At 43.7% G+C, this 12,025-nt stretch overlaps 2 long non-coding RNA genes across 2 annotated transcripts; one reads left to right on the top strand and one right to left on the bottom strand.

Annotated features, from left to right (window-relative positions):
- Positions 1-296: 296 nt before the first annotated feature.
- LOC115251316 (uncharacterized) lies at positions 297-955 on the top strand. The gene is made up of 3 exons (XR_003889885.1): positions 297-413; positions 504-669; positions 823-955. It is a non-coding gene; the product is annotated as an uncharacterized lncRNA (long non-coding RNA).
- Positions 956-7,712: 6,757 nt separating this feature from the next.
- On the bottom strand, positions 7,713-11,967 carry LOC115251275 (uncharacterized). Its single transcript, XR_003889850.1, has 3 exons — positions 10,927-11,967; positions 9,023-9,260; positions 7,713-8,625 (listed from the first exon to the last, which is right to left on the bottom strand). It is a non-coding gene; the product is annotated as an uncharacterized lncRNA (long non-coding RNA).
- Between the last annotated feature and the right edge of the window lie 58 nt (positions 11,968-12,025).

Below are 12,025 nucleotides of genomic sequence, written 5' to 3'. Positions count from 1 at the left end.
TCAAACCCAGCATGTTTTGCACATCCAGTATCAGGTTGTTCCATTCAATTGATGTGACATTGTGACTGACTTCTGTATCCATAAGTAAGGAAAAATCAAGTTCTGATTGAACTCCAATCAACATGAGGACAGAAAAGATCCTTTCCTTTCCATGTAGGTTCTGGTCACACCTCTGATTTCCCTAGGAATGTGGCCAAAACTTGTTCAGAAAAGAGATGTTTAAACTTTTGAAAAAAAAGCATCATAATCTTTATCATTTTATTTCATTCTTGTCTATACATTTTTATAAGAACTAAATTGAAGAAAGAAAGGATATAGCGCTAGCTTAGCTTCTGGGTGTTAGTCATCCACCTTCCAAGGTGTGCCACACCTAACCTGACGTGACCGTTGACGGCCCAAACATCACCGTGAAGGTAACAAGACCTGACAAGAAGCACAATGACACATCCGCTGACATCGCTGCAATGTTTTTTCTGAGTCACTAAAAATAAACTTTAAAACAGGCTTGGGAGTCTGCCAAAGGATCAAAGAGGCACAAGTGGCACACCAGCTGGTACCAGAGAGAATATCCTGGATTCCTGCGGCACTGCATCTGACGTAGCCCAACGTGGGTCAAAGGATTAGCAGCTTTGTTAGCGACAGAGATGAGTAACAGGAAGGGAGGGAAAGGTAGAGCTTGGCTGCTTTGTTTGAGATGCTTTTACACAATTGGAGAAGACTATCAGCTGCTCCCTACAAGTGTTCGCAAGATCACAATGAGAAATATGTTTATACAGCTCTTAAAAATGTCTTCTGTAACTTCCTGACATGTTCTATATTTAGGTTAGGCATCCTCCCGTCTCCGAGGGTCTTATCATCGCTTTGTTGAGTTATTACTTTCTTCTTCTTCTGCATTCACAAATAAGCCATCGAAACAGCCACTGGTGAACAGCAACCTCACAATGTTCCCGTGGATCTCTCTATCAAATAAGCTGAATTTTATTGCTCCAAAATGTTGAACTACTCCTGTTCTGAACTTAACTCAGCATAGACCACGTGTTAGCATTGTTAGCTGTTACTGATAGCGACCAAATTAAGTGAATTAAATGCATTTGCAATTTCTTACACAAATGAAGAAATATTTCTTTTCCCATCTTGACTCTTAGTGATGAAACCACACGTGTGAGGAGCTTTCAGCAGGGTGAGAATGGGTCTGAGCAACACTGTTTCATCCACCTACCAGTTGTTTCGGTTACTGCTTGTATACAACTCCAGAATGTCTAATATTTTGCAAGGAGAAAAGGCCATCCAGCACCTTTTGTGCCTGCGCTAGTGAATAGAGCAGCATCCTCGGGCTGCAGGAGTGATGGCCATGCTGTTCAAGTGTCTCTGAGCAAGGCTTTGATTCCTCTGTGGACACTGCTCCTTTGCTGAGGCCGCGTTCTGCCCCCACTGTTGGGAAACCATAGAGGAGAGCTTGCTTCAGGAGCTACAGAGGGTGGTGGCACTGCTACCTGTCTGAGCAGACCAGAACCAATATTTTCCAAACTGGTATTCAGGTTTCTTTTCAGCAGTTCCACAAAGGATGAGAGTTCTGTGTTCCATGTGATGTAAAGGTAATGTGTACAACAGCAGTCGTTTGTTCATTGTTAAATGGCCACAAAAGTGGGATAAGTGGGGGTATTGATCTGCTCTGTTGCACTCACAGGCACCTGCAAAAATCATCCCATTCATCTAATATCTTTTTTCTCTTCTGCTCACATTTTAAATACAGTTTTCTTTACAAATGTAAAAGGACAAAGTTAATCAGGTGAACCTGGATACATGCACAAATACATCAGAGTATCAGGGAGGAATCAAGACACGTTTGACTTCTCAGAAGTGCCGTTATCTTATTAAGTGTCGCACATTTTGCTGTTTTCATGCTCATTTGAATGTTCACTGGTAATTCAGAAATAATGTTCAGATTTTCAGCTGATTAATGTTCAGTGAACCAAAAAGGTTATTTTTAAATGCTCAAGGGATTAGCTGGAAATTTAGCGACTGAATATTTTTCTATCTTTGGCTGTATTGTAGGTCTTGTTTATGGGATGAACTGAAAGGAGGGAGTGGTTTGTGGTGAATAATTACAAATTCGGCACCAAATCAAGTCTTGACTTTTCACCTGTTGTGTGTTGTGTAGACCTTACACCATGCTGGGGAACAATCTTTCCCGTTCTTCAGCGGTCATGTGTGGTTTTGTTATGAGACCCCATGTCACAAAAGTCAAAGCCACAAACAACAGAAATGGCTTTGATGATGTGCGGGCTGATGGCCTGTTCAGGGACTGCAGTAAAAAAAAAGTTTCTCAAGAATATGCTGAATTTCCATTGATGATTGCCATAAAAGTGGCAAAGCATCCTACCCGAATACTTACAGACTTCTTAAATAGGACGGATCCAGCTTTAGCAACACTAACCTTTAAGCCAGGTCCAGTATGGTGAATAATTTGTGTGGATGGAACCGAGAGGCACAATAACACATCTGAGTGTGGAGATGGTGGATCAGAGATCTAACGTTTGACTCCTTTAGACTCGCAACTTTAGAGCCATTTGTTTTGCTCTTAAACCCATCATTTCTCCACAGAAAGCGACTATATTGGGGCACATTTTCATCATGGACCAATCATGAACCGGTGACATTTGTTCCATAAAGCAACCTCTTACTGGTCTTTAATGAGGACGCTCTTTACATCCTTTTGCTGCAACAAATGCCATTCACTCCAACTGTACAGGTAAATACTAGGTAGTGTTATCACGCAGTTCAAAAGAAGAGAAGTTGGTCATTGGACCATCACCCAACAACTGGACCATCACCAGATGTGCCGACTGTGGGAACATACAGGGTCTCCAACGAGCCCTTAAGCTCCTTCAGCCCTATATATTTTTCTGAGGCGTCATCGCTAATTCAGAAATCCAAGACCACCACGTGTCTTTTAGATCCCATCCCAACACACCTGTTGAAGGATGTTTTACCATTGATAGGCAGTTCTATCCTGGACCAGATCAATGGTTCTTTAGTGTCAGGTTATGTACCCCGGTCCTACAAGGTGGCAGTGATTAAGCCGTTGCTTAAAAAACCATCACTGGATCCCGATGTCTTAGCAAATTATAGGCCAATATCCAACCTTCCTTTTATCTCTAAAGTTCTAGAGAAGGTGGTGGTGACTCAGTTACTGGAGCACCTGCAGAGGAACAGCCTGTTTGAGATGTTTCAGTCAGGCTTTAGAGCTCACCACAGCACAGAAACAGCACTTCTTAAAGTCACTAATGATCTTCTCATAGCTTCCGATCATGGACTGGTCTCTATGCTGGTTCTGCTGGACCTCAGTGCTGCTTTTGATACAAGTTGATCACAGCATCCTGTTACAGAGACTGGAGCATGTGATTGGGATTAAAGGGACAGCACTAGACTGGTTTAGATCATACTTATCTGATAGATACCAGTTTGCCCATGTCCATGGTGTTCCCTCCTCATACAGTACGGTTAGCCATGGAGTTCCTCAAGGTTCTGTACTCGGACCAATCCTCTTCACATTGTACATGCTTCCCTTAGGGAACATTATTCGGCAGCATGAGATAAATTTTCATTGTTATGCTGATGACACTCAGCTCTATTTATCCATGAAACCCGAGGAGACAGAGAAGTTAGTGAAGCTCCAGACCTGTCTTAAAGACATAAAGTCCTGGATGTCTTCAAATTTCCTCCTCCTTAACCCAGGAAAAACTGAGGTCATGGTGTTTGGTCCTGAACCTCTCAGGGATAGATTAGATCACATGATCACTCTAGATGGTATCTCATTAACATCTAGTCTCTCTGTGAGGAATCTAGGAGTAACTTTTGATCAAAATCTCTCCTTCAACTCACACATTAAATTAGTCTCTAGAAGTGCCTTTTTTCACTTGAGGAACATCACAAAGATCAGGAAACTGCTGACGCGGCATGATGCTGAAAAGTTAGTCCATGCATTTGTTACTTCCAGGCTGGACTACTGTAACTCCTTATTATCAGGGTGTCCAAACAACTCTTTAAGAAGCCTCCAGTTGATCCAAAATGCTGCAGCCAGAGTTCTGACAGGTATTGACAAAAGAGATCACATTACTCCTGTACTGGCGTCGCTTCATTGGCTGCCCGTTAAATTTAGAATAATTTTTAAAACCCTTCTTTTGACCTACAAGGTCCTCAGAGGCCTAGCTCCATCCTACCTGGAGGAGCTAGTGATACCTTACCAGCCCAATAGACCGCTCCGCTCTCAGAATGCTGGTCTACTTGTGGTTCCCAGAGTTTCCAGGAGTAGAATGGGGGGCCGAGCATTTAGCTATCAGGCCCCCCTGCTATGGAACCATCTCCCTGTCCAGGTACGGGAGGCTGACTCCATCGCTACTTTTAAGATCAGACTCAAAACCTACCTCTTTGAAAAAGCTTATTGTTACTAATTCAGTAGTTCCAGTTTCTATCATAGACAGACAAATTATCATACTTAGGGGGTCGTCTAATCGTTAGGTCACATCTCAGTTATGCTGTTATAGGCCAAGGCTGCCGGGGTCCGGAAACATGATCACCTGACAGGCCTCTGTCACCCCACTGGGTCATGGTTTCCTCTCCTTTCCTCTCCTTTCCTCTCCTCATCAAGCAGACTAGTTATGCTGATTCTTGTGTAGTTTTTCTGCTTCTCCCCCCCCCCCCCCCTCTATTTATTTACAGGTATCGCCGCCCTCAGAGCTGCATAATGACCTCCGGCCCCGCTGAAGTGATTGTGCATCATATTTTTTGTGTGTGTTTCTGTGCTCTGTGCCTCTCCTCTCCCTCTCCCTCTCCCTCTCCTCTCCTCTCCTCTCCTCTCCTCTCCTCTCCTCTCCTCTCCTCTCCCCCTCCTTCTCCTTTTCCTCTCCCTCTCCTCTTCTTTCCTCTCCTCTTTCCCCTCCTCCTCCTTCTGCTCTCCTCTACCTCCCTTCCACTCTACTTCTCCTCTCCTCTACCCCTCTCCTCTCCTACCTATCCTATCCTCTACCTGTCCTCCCCCTTCTCCTCTCTCTTTACCCAGCCGGCCATCAGCAGGAGGGTCCCCCTACATGAGCCTGGTCCTGCTCAAGGTTTCTTCCTGTTAAAGGGGAGTTTTTCCTTGCCACTGTTGCTTGTCTGGGGTCAGGCCCTGGGATTCTGGAAAGCGCCTTGAAACAATTTTGATTGTATAAGACGCTATATAAATAAAGATTGATTGATTGAACTATGAAAAGCCTCTTTCCTGTGCAGGAAGGAGTGACAAGCAGTAGTAATTCTGCAACCCTTTTTATTGAAAGCTCCATTTAAATAAAAGTGCTCCTTTATGGCTGACATTTATGAAACCCATTCTCTGTAAAACGATAAGCGAAGGCAAACTTAAAGGCCTAAATGCAGTCACATTAAAACCGGTTTTTTCTGCATGACCGGCACGCGCGCACAAAATTGCCCTGCCTGCATGAGTCTCGAATGCAAGCACATGCAGGTTAGATGTATAAAAATATATAAGAACATATAGGAAATGGACCAGTTCTGAGAGGAAACAAGCAACACAATTAAGTCGCTTCTCCTTGATTTGCTTCTTTTAGATTCATCTGACAAGAGATAGTTACTGGCTCCATGACAAAGGAGTTTTTTTATTGACACCTTTATTTATTTATATATTTTTATTTACGCCACCCACGTCTGCTCCACAGTCCTCTTGTCTCCTCACTTGACAGCACTAGACTGGTTTAAATCATATTTATCTGATAGATACCAGTTTGCTCATGTCCATGGTGTCCCCTTCTCATACAGTAGGGTTAGCCACGGAGTTCCTCAAGGTTCGGTACTTGGACCAATCCTCTTCACATTGTACATGCCATGAAATCAGAGGAGACAGAGAAATTAGTGAAGCTTCAGACCTGTCCTAAAGACATAAAGTCCTGGATGTCTTCAAATTTCCTCCTTCTTAACTCAGGAAAAACTGAGGTCATGGTGTTTGGTCCTGAACCTCTCAGGGATAGATTAGATCACATGATCACTCTAGATGGTATCTCATTAACATCTAGTCTCTCTGTGGGGAATCTAGGAGTAACCTTTGACCAAAATCTCTCCTTCAACTCACACATTAAAACAGTCTCTAAAAGTGCCTTTTTTCACTTGAGAAACATCACAAAGATCAGGAAGCTACTGACGCTAGTTAGTCCATGCATTTGTTACTTCCAGGCTGGACTATTGTAATTCTTTATTACTCCGCTCTCAGAATGCTGGTTTACTTGTGGTTCCCAGAGTTTCTAGGAGTAGAATGGGGGGCCGAGCTTTTAGCTACCAGGCCCCCCTGCTATGGAACCAGCTCCCTGTCCAGGTACGGGAGGCTGACTCCATCGCTACTTTTAAGATTAGGCTTAAAACCTACCTCTTTGAAAAAGCTCCAGTTACTATTATAGACAGACAAATTATCATACTTAGGGGGTCGTCTAATCATTAGGTTAACATCTTAGCTATGCTGTTATAGGCCAAGGCTGCCGGGGTCCGGAAACATGATCACCTGACAGGCCTCTGTCACCCCACTGGGTCATGGTTTCCTCTCCTCTCCTCTCCTTTCCTCTCCTTTCCTCCTCATCAAGCAGACTAGTTATGCTGCTTCTTGTGTAGTGTTTCTGCCCCCCCCCCTTCTGTATTTATTTACAGGTTTCGCCGCCTTCGGAGCTGTATGATGACCTCCGGCCCCGCTGACCCACTGTATAAATAGTTTATTTTTGTATGTGTTTCTGTGCTCTGTGCCGTCCTCTCCTCTCCTCTCCTCTCCTCTCCTCTCCTCTCCTCTCCTCTCCTCTCCCTATAAATAAAGATTGATTGATGGATTGATGGATTGATTGATTGATTGATTGATTGATTGATTGATTGATTGATTGATTGATTGATTGATTAGTTCTTGGCACTGCAGTGGTGGAGCTGACAGTGGGTTTTTTTTTATTTATTTATTTGTTTTACTTTTGTGATTCATGGTCCGAGGCCTCACATTATTTCCTCCTTCACAGTCCTTAGTAGCGTTTTCTTTTTGTTTTTTGGATGCTGCTGCGAAAAGCACTGTATAATCATGTCAGATAACTGTACGTACAAGTTGATTTCTTCACTAAAATCTCAGTTTTTCTGAGGTTTATGCCTTCAGCTTTTCTTGGAGCTCCAATAGCCCAGATGCTGAAAATCCTGTATTGCCCTTTAAATCATATTCACATTAATTTCTAAAAAATAAAAATAAAATTAAAAAAGCACTCACATTAGATAAGTGCAATTAAGGAGCATTTCAACATTATTTTCTTTTTATGACTTAAATTATGACCCTCATTGACAAAACGATGTTAGGGTGTAATGACTTGCTAAACAAAACGACTTCTATGGGTAATTGTGAGTAATGCAAATATAAAGTCGACACAGCTCATAAGTATAACTCTTTAATACTGTACAGGAAAATAAGAATCCAAGTGCATGTTTACATGGGTAATATATAAGTAAAAGATAAATGCATCATAACATTTCCTCTGAAAAAAGTCATGACCCCTACATAATGCTAATATAATTAGCATTATGTAGGGGTCATGACTTTTTTCATCATGTTCTTTTATTTAATTGGTTCGTTCATTCATTGAGGAATACAGGTTAGATCAGAGTGGCCTTTACACTCATGGTTTTATGTCTCACACCTTGGAATATTAAATGAAAAAATGCACACCCTTTAAAACGGAGGAAGGAGGGAGAATGAACATTAACCTTACGACTCACTGCAACCCCTCAACTATATTTCTCTTCACGTATAATCTGTGTTTGATAGAGATTGAAAGGCTGCTCTGACCTTTGACATTACTACAAATTAAAAAGGGAAGGGATTTTTATAGATTGTGATGTTTGTTATTTGGTCATGAGTGTTGCCACACTGCAGATGTTTGAACTGTTAGTTTGCAGAAGAAGCTGACTCATGCAGACTCATTCCTCACTCCTTTATCCCTCAATTTGTTGGTTGACATTAAACAAACTCCAAAGTCTTTAGGGCACTTGACATTTTAAAAGTTAAAATCGAAGGGATGCTGTACTACAAGGCAAGGGAGTCACTCCCAATAAAACCATCCTCTGAATTATGAATGAACCTTTGATTTAATAAGCTGTGATGCATTAACAGATGATTGTGGAGGTGTGTTTTTGGGAAATCTGCCTGATCAAAGCAAGAGAAGAGGCTTTTGGGACAGGAATTCCAAACTGTTTATTCTGAGCAGACAGGGGAAAAAGATCACAATATTTCATGGGGTACCAATGGCTCTGTGTAGATTTTTGGACATTTACTTTGAAGCTGAATCTCTGCTCCTGCTGAGCTCTGAGCGTTGCCATCACACCTTTATCCAGTGATGAATTAATAATGCCAATTAATAACCAAGACTGAAATGAACAATAAAACTCTCTCGCTCTCTACCAGAGGTAGGCACTGCCCGATGTTTCCCACAGTTCCTTCAGTCTGGAGCTAATTTTAAAAGACTTCCCTCCAGGCCGGCTTTCATGCCTGCTGCAGTGTGCTGGTTCAGATTTACATCAACGCTGGCGATTGGGGACACTCCTCTGATCTGCACCATCAAACTGTGTACACACATCATAAACACGGCATTTGAAAAAGTCCAGAGCAACGACAGTGGATTCAGGAGGTATATATCATGCTCTGATTTTTAAAGTTAGAAGCTCAAAGATGTCCTGTGATGCCCTCCTTAAGGAAACCAGGTAATGATTTTGTTAATAATAAAGTGTATATTTTCTGTACTGCAACAGTAGATGGTTGTGTCTGCAGGCCACTTCAATATGAAGTTTTCTCATAAATTTTCAGAATAAATTTTTTATGAGGAATATATTTTTCTTTTGATATGTAGTTGAATATCAGGCTGATGAAAAGCACCTCAAGTACCAAAAAGAATGATTAGAGTGAATGAGTAGGCTCAAAATAGATGACAGAAAAAATGATGGGTGTCATTGCAGATAATACCTAAAAGAGAAACAGGCTTCTGGACTGGTGGATGTTGTCAGAAGAAGAATAGAGGGCGGCTTGGGGGTGGAGATTGGGATGCTCGGAGCCGCAGAGCAGGTCCGTGCGTCCACTGCACAGTGGGCAGGTGCCGCGGACCCAAGGTGGTTTTGATTTAGAGACTGAGCTTATCATCATGCCAGAAGCTCCAAAGGCACAGGCCAGGTGCAGGTGGGTAGAGGTCGGTAGTGGGGGGTAGCTGAGCACACACACACACACACACACACACACACACACACACACACACACACACACACACACATGCATACAGTGGATGGGGAGCTATTAAATGCTATGCAACATATCTGTTATAGGAGCACTTGTGGGATACTGGCAGTTCAAAGAGTCGGAAGTGTGACTGCAGTTCAATCAAACCACAAAGTGGAGGGGGCCTGGCCCCTGACCAAAGACAGATTGGTGCGAGGTATGTCATTAATTAGATGTTCTTCTGCTGTCAGTGCTCCTTTTGTTTCGGCCTCCGTGGCTGCACGTTTACAGCATCGGCTACTCTTAGTTCTCGGATACTATGTGAGGACCCACGAGCAGAAATAAGGGCGTTCCTGTGTTACCACAACCCCCTTTCCCCCCAGCCGGGACTGACAAACCGCCACCTGTTCTCATTTTGTCTCCTGAACCACTGGAGAAGGCCAAACACCGAGGTAATCTACGATGGATGCAAGATTCTATTCAAAACAATACCCTTGTCATCGCCACCTGTTAACACCCCCACCCACCCACCCACGCACACACACACCTCCCTCCACCGCAGCCAGAGCGGCAAACACAAACCCAGGCAGGTTGCTGTTGGGGGGGCAGTTGTTTCTGTCACAGGGGCAAAGGAGGAGAAGACGGGCGTACTCTGTGCTATATGATACCCCCCCCGAGTCCCAGATGTCACTTGTTTTAATGACATAATAATGACCGTGTTGTGACTCCCCTTGGCCCCTCAGTCTGGACGATTTGCACACACTCACGAATACAAACATACCCCCCACCCCCCATATTATTATTCAAACCTTGCATGTCTCCTAGTTTATTGCTGGCTTGAGCAGATAAATTAAAGGTGATAACAGATTTTATTCAGGATTGTGAAAGACAGGATTAGACCCTGAGAAAATCCTTCAATCTGAAACTATTTTCCAGGCATTTCAATTATCCTTAATTTCCAGAAATGTGTTCTGAGTTTGAAGTCTGATAGTTTGTAACTAACACATTAACTAACAGAGAAGATAAAAAGGCTAATTCTGTCTCAAATTCAGCATATAAACAACTCAGAATATGAAGCAGGCATGACCCTCACAAAATCATTTACATGACAAATGATCAGTCAAATGTGATGCTTCTCTGCCACTGACACCCCGGAGCTCAGGCCATCTGGATCAGCCACTTCCTCGTGATGAACCAGGGCTGCATCTAGGAGAATCCTTCACTGAAAGAGTGACTGAGGCAGGGTGGGCTGGAGCAACTCTGTCCCCGTGCTGTGCACATGTTGTTTTGCCAAACTTGAGCTTGACAAAGGGGGGGCCGGATGAAGGTTCGATCTGGTGGGTCACAGCTCATGTGAAGAATGATCCCGATGAATTCTGTGATGAGCTCTCCATTCAGAGACATAGGCCGTCCCCTCTAACAAGGCTAACTTGGGCTCAGAGGCCTCTAATGCATGATGGATAGGGAAGGAGTGGATCTTCGTGGCGGACGCTGCCGCTGGCAGCAGATCACAGGCATTAACAGAGACCAACCTTTCATTTATGAGCTGAAAGACATCTGCTGCCAGCAGGTACCCTCGACTTTATCATCACCAGCTGGATCCACCCATGTTTTCCTGGCATGAAAATTTAAAGCGATATACATACATACGTACGTACGTGGGCTGGCTAGTTTGAGCTGTCTACATCATCTCCTTCTGCAGGTGAAAAATGGCTGCTTCGTGCGGTGCACCAGATGGCAGGAATGGGTCATCAATCTGAGGCGCAAGACGTGTGATGGATGGCTTCCCCAGAGTAAACCACACCTAGCAGAGCTTTGCCTGCAAATTAGCATCAAGATTGTGCACTAAAACCATCCAACTTAATTCATTTACAGGTGCAATGCATCATGAGGAAAAAAAACAACCAGAAGGTAAATTAGGCAGTGTTTATGTGGCTACTATGTTGTATTAAGGCTATGATTCGTGGCTTCTCATCCTTTACATCAACAGATTTCTTGCTTGAGGTTTCTTCCTGTTAAAAGAGAATTTTTCCTGCCACTGTTGCTTGCTCAGTGGTTGGGACCTGGGTCAATTCTGAACGTAACAGACTCTTTATAAGCTGAGTTCAAGACATCTGCTGCATCAAAAGTCAAAGATCACAGCAGCTTCAGAGGCCACTGCTACCTCATGGGTTGGGATTTACCTCAAATGTATTGCTTAATATAACCATTTCAACGTATCCAACTGCCTATCCGTTGTGGCCTCAACTGCATAAGTTTAAGCTTTTCTCTGTTTACTTTCTTCGACACCTCCCTCCTGTGGGAGGCGGCCCAGCGAGCAGACTGACAAATGCAGAAAGACCATGCCGGCGTGTCACATCATAACAAGGTGCACTTAGCGAGCACAGCCTGCTCCCGCAGAATTTTGAATACAAAAGCAGTGCAGGGGGAAGAAAAGTGCGATTCAAAGTGGAGAGGAGGCCTTTCATGGTGGAGGTGGCTCTGTGCAGCAGGTGACTGCCGCTGAAAGAGATGAATAAATCATTTCAATGGAGGGGGCAGGGGAAACAGTTGCCTGGAGAGGAGCGGCAGTTAACAAAGTCCATCGGCTCAGCGTTATGTAGACGGTGTTACAATCCAGATCTGATGTTTTTACTCTGCTGCCCCCCCCCCCCCCCCCCTTAATGCAAGGATTCACACTCAGCGTGTTGTCCAACGGGGAAAGTGTCCCGAGCCGTGCTTTATTATTTAAAGACTGGAATAACAGAACTGAGATCA

The sequence above is a fragment of the Takifugu rubripes genome, chromosome 10 (assembly GCF_901000725.2).
Source record: "Takifugu rubripes chromosome 10, fTakRub1.2, whole genome shotgun sequence".
Lineage (NCBI taxonomy): Eukaryota > Metazoa > Chordata > Actinopteri > Tetraodontiformes > Tetraodontidae > Takifugu > Takifugu rubripes.
The sequence above is the reverse complement of the archived record's forward strand: the minus strand, read 5'-3'. Positions and strand labels throughout refer to the sequence as shown.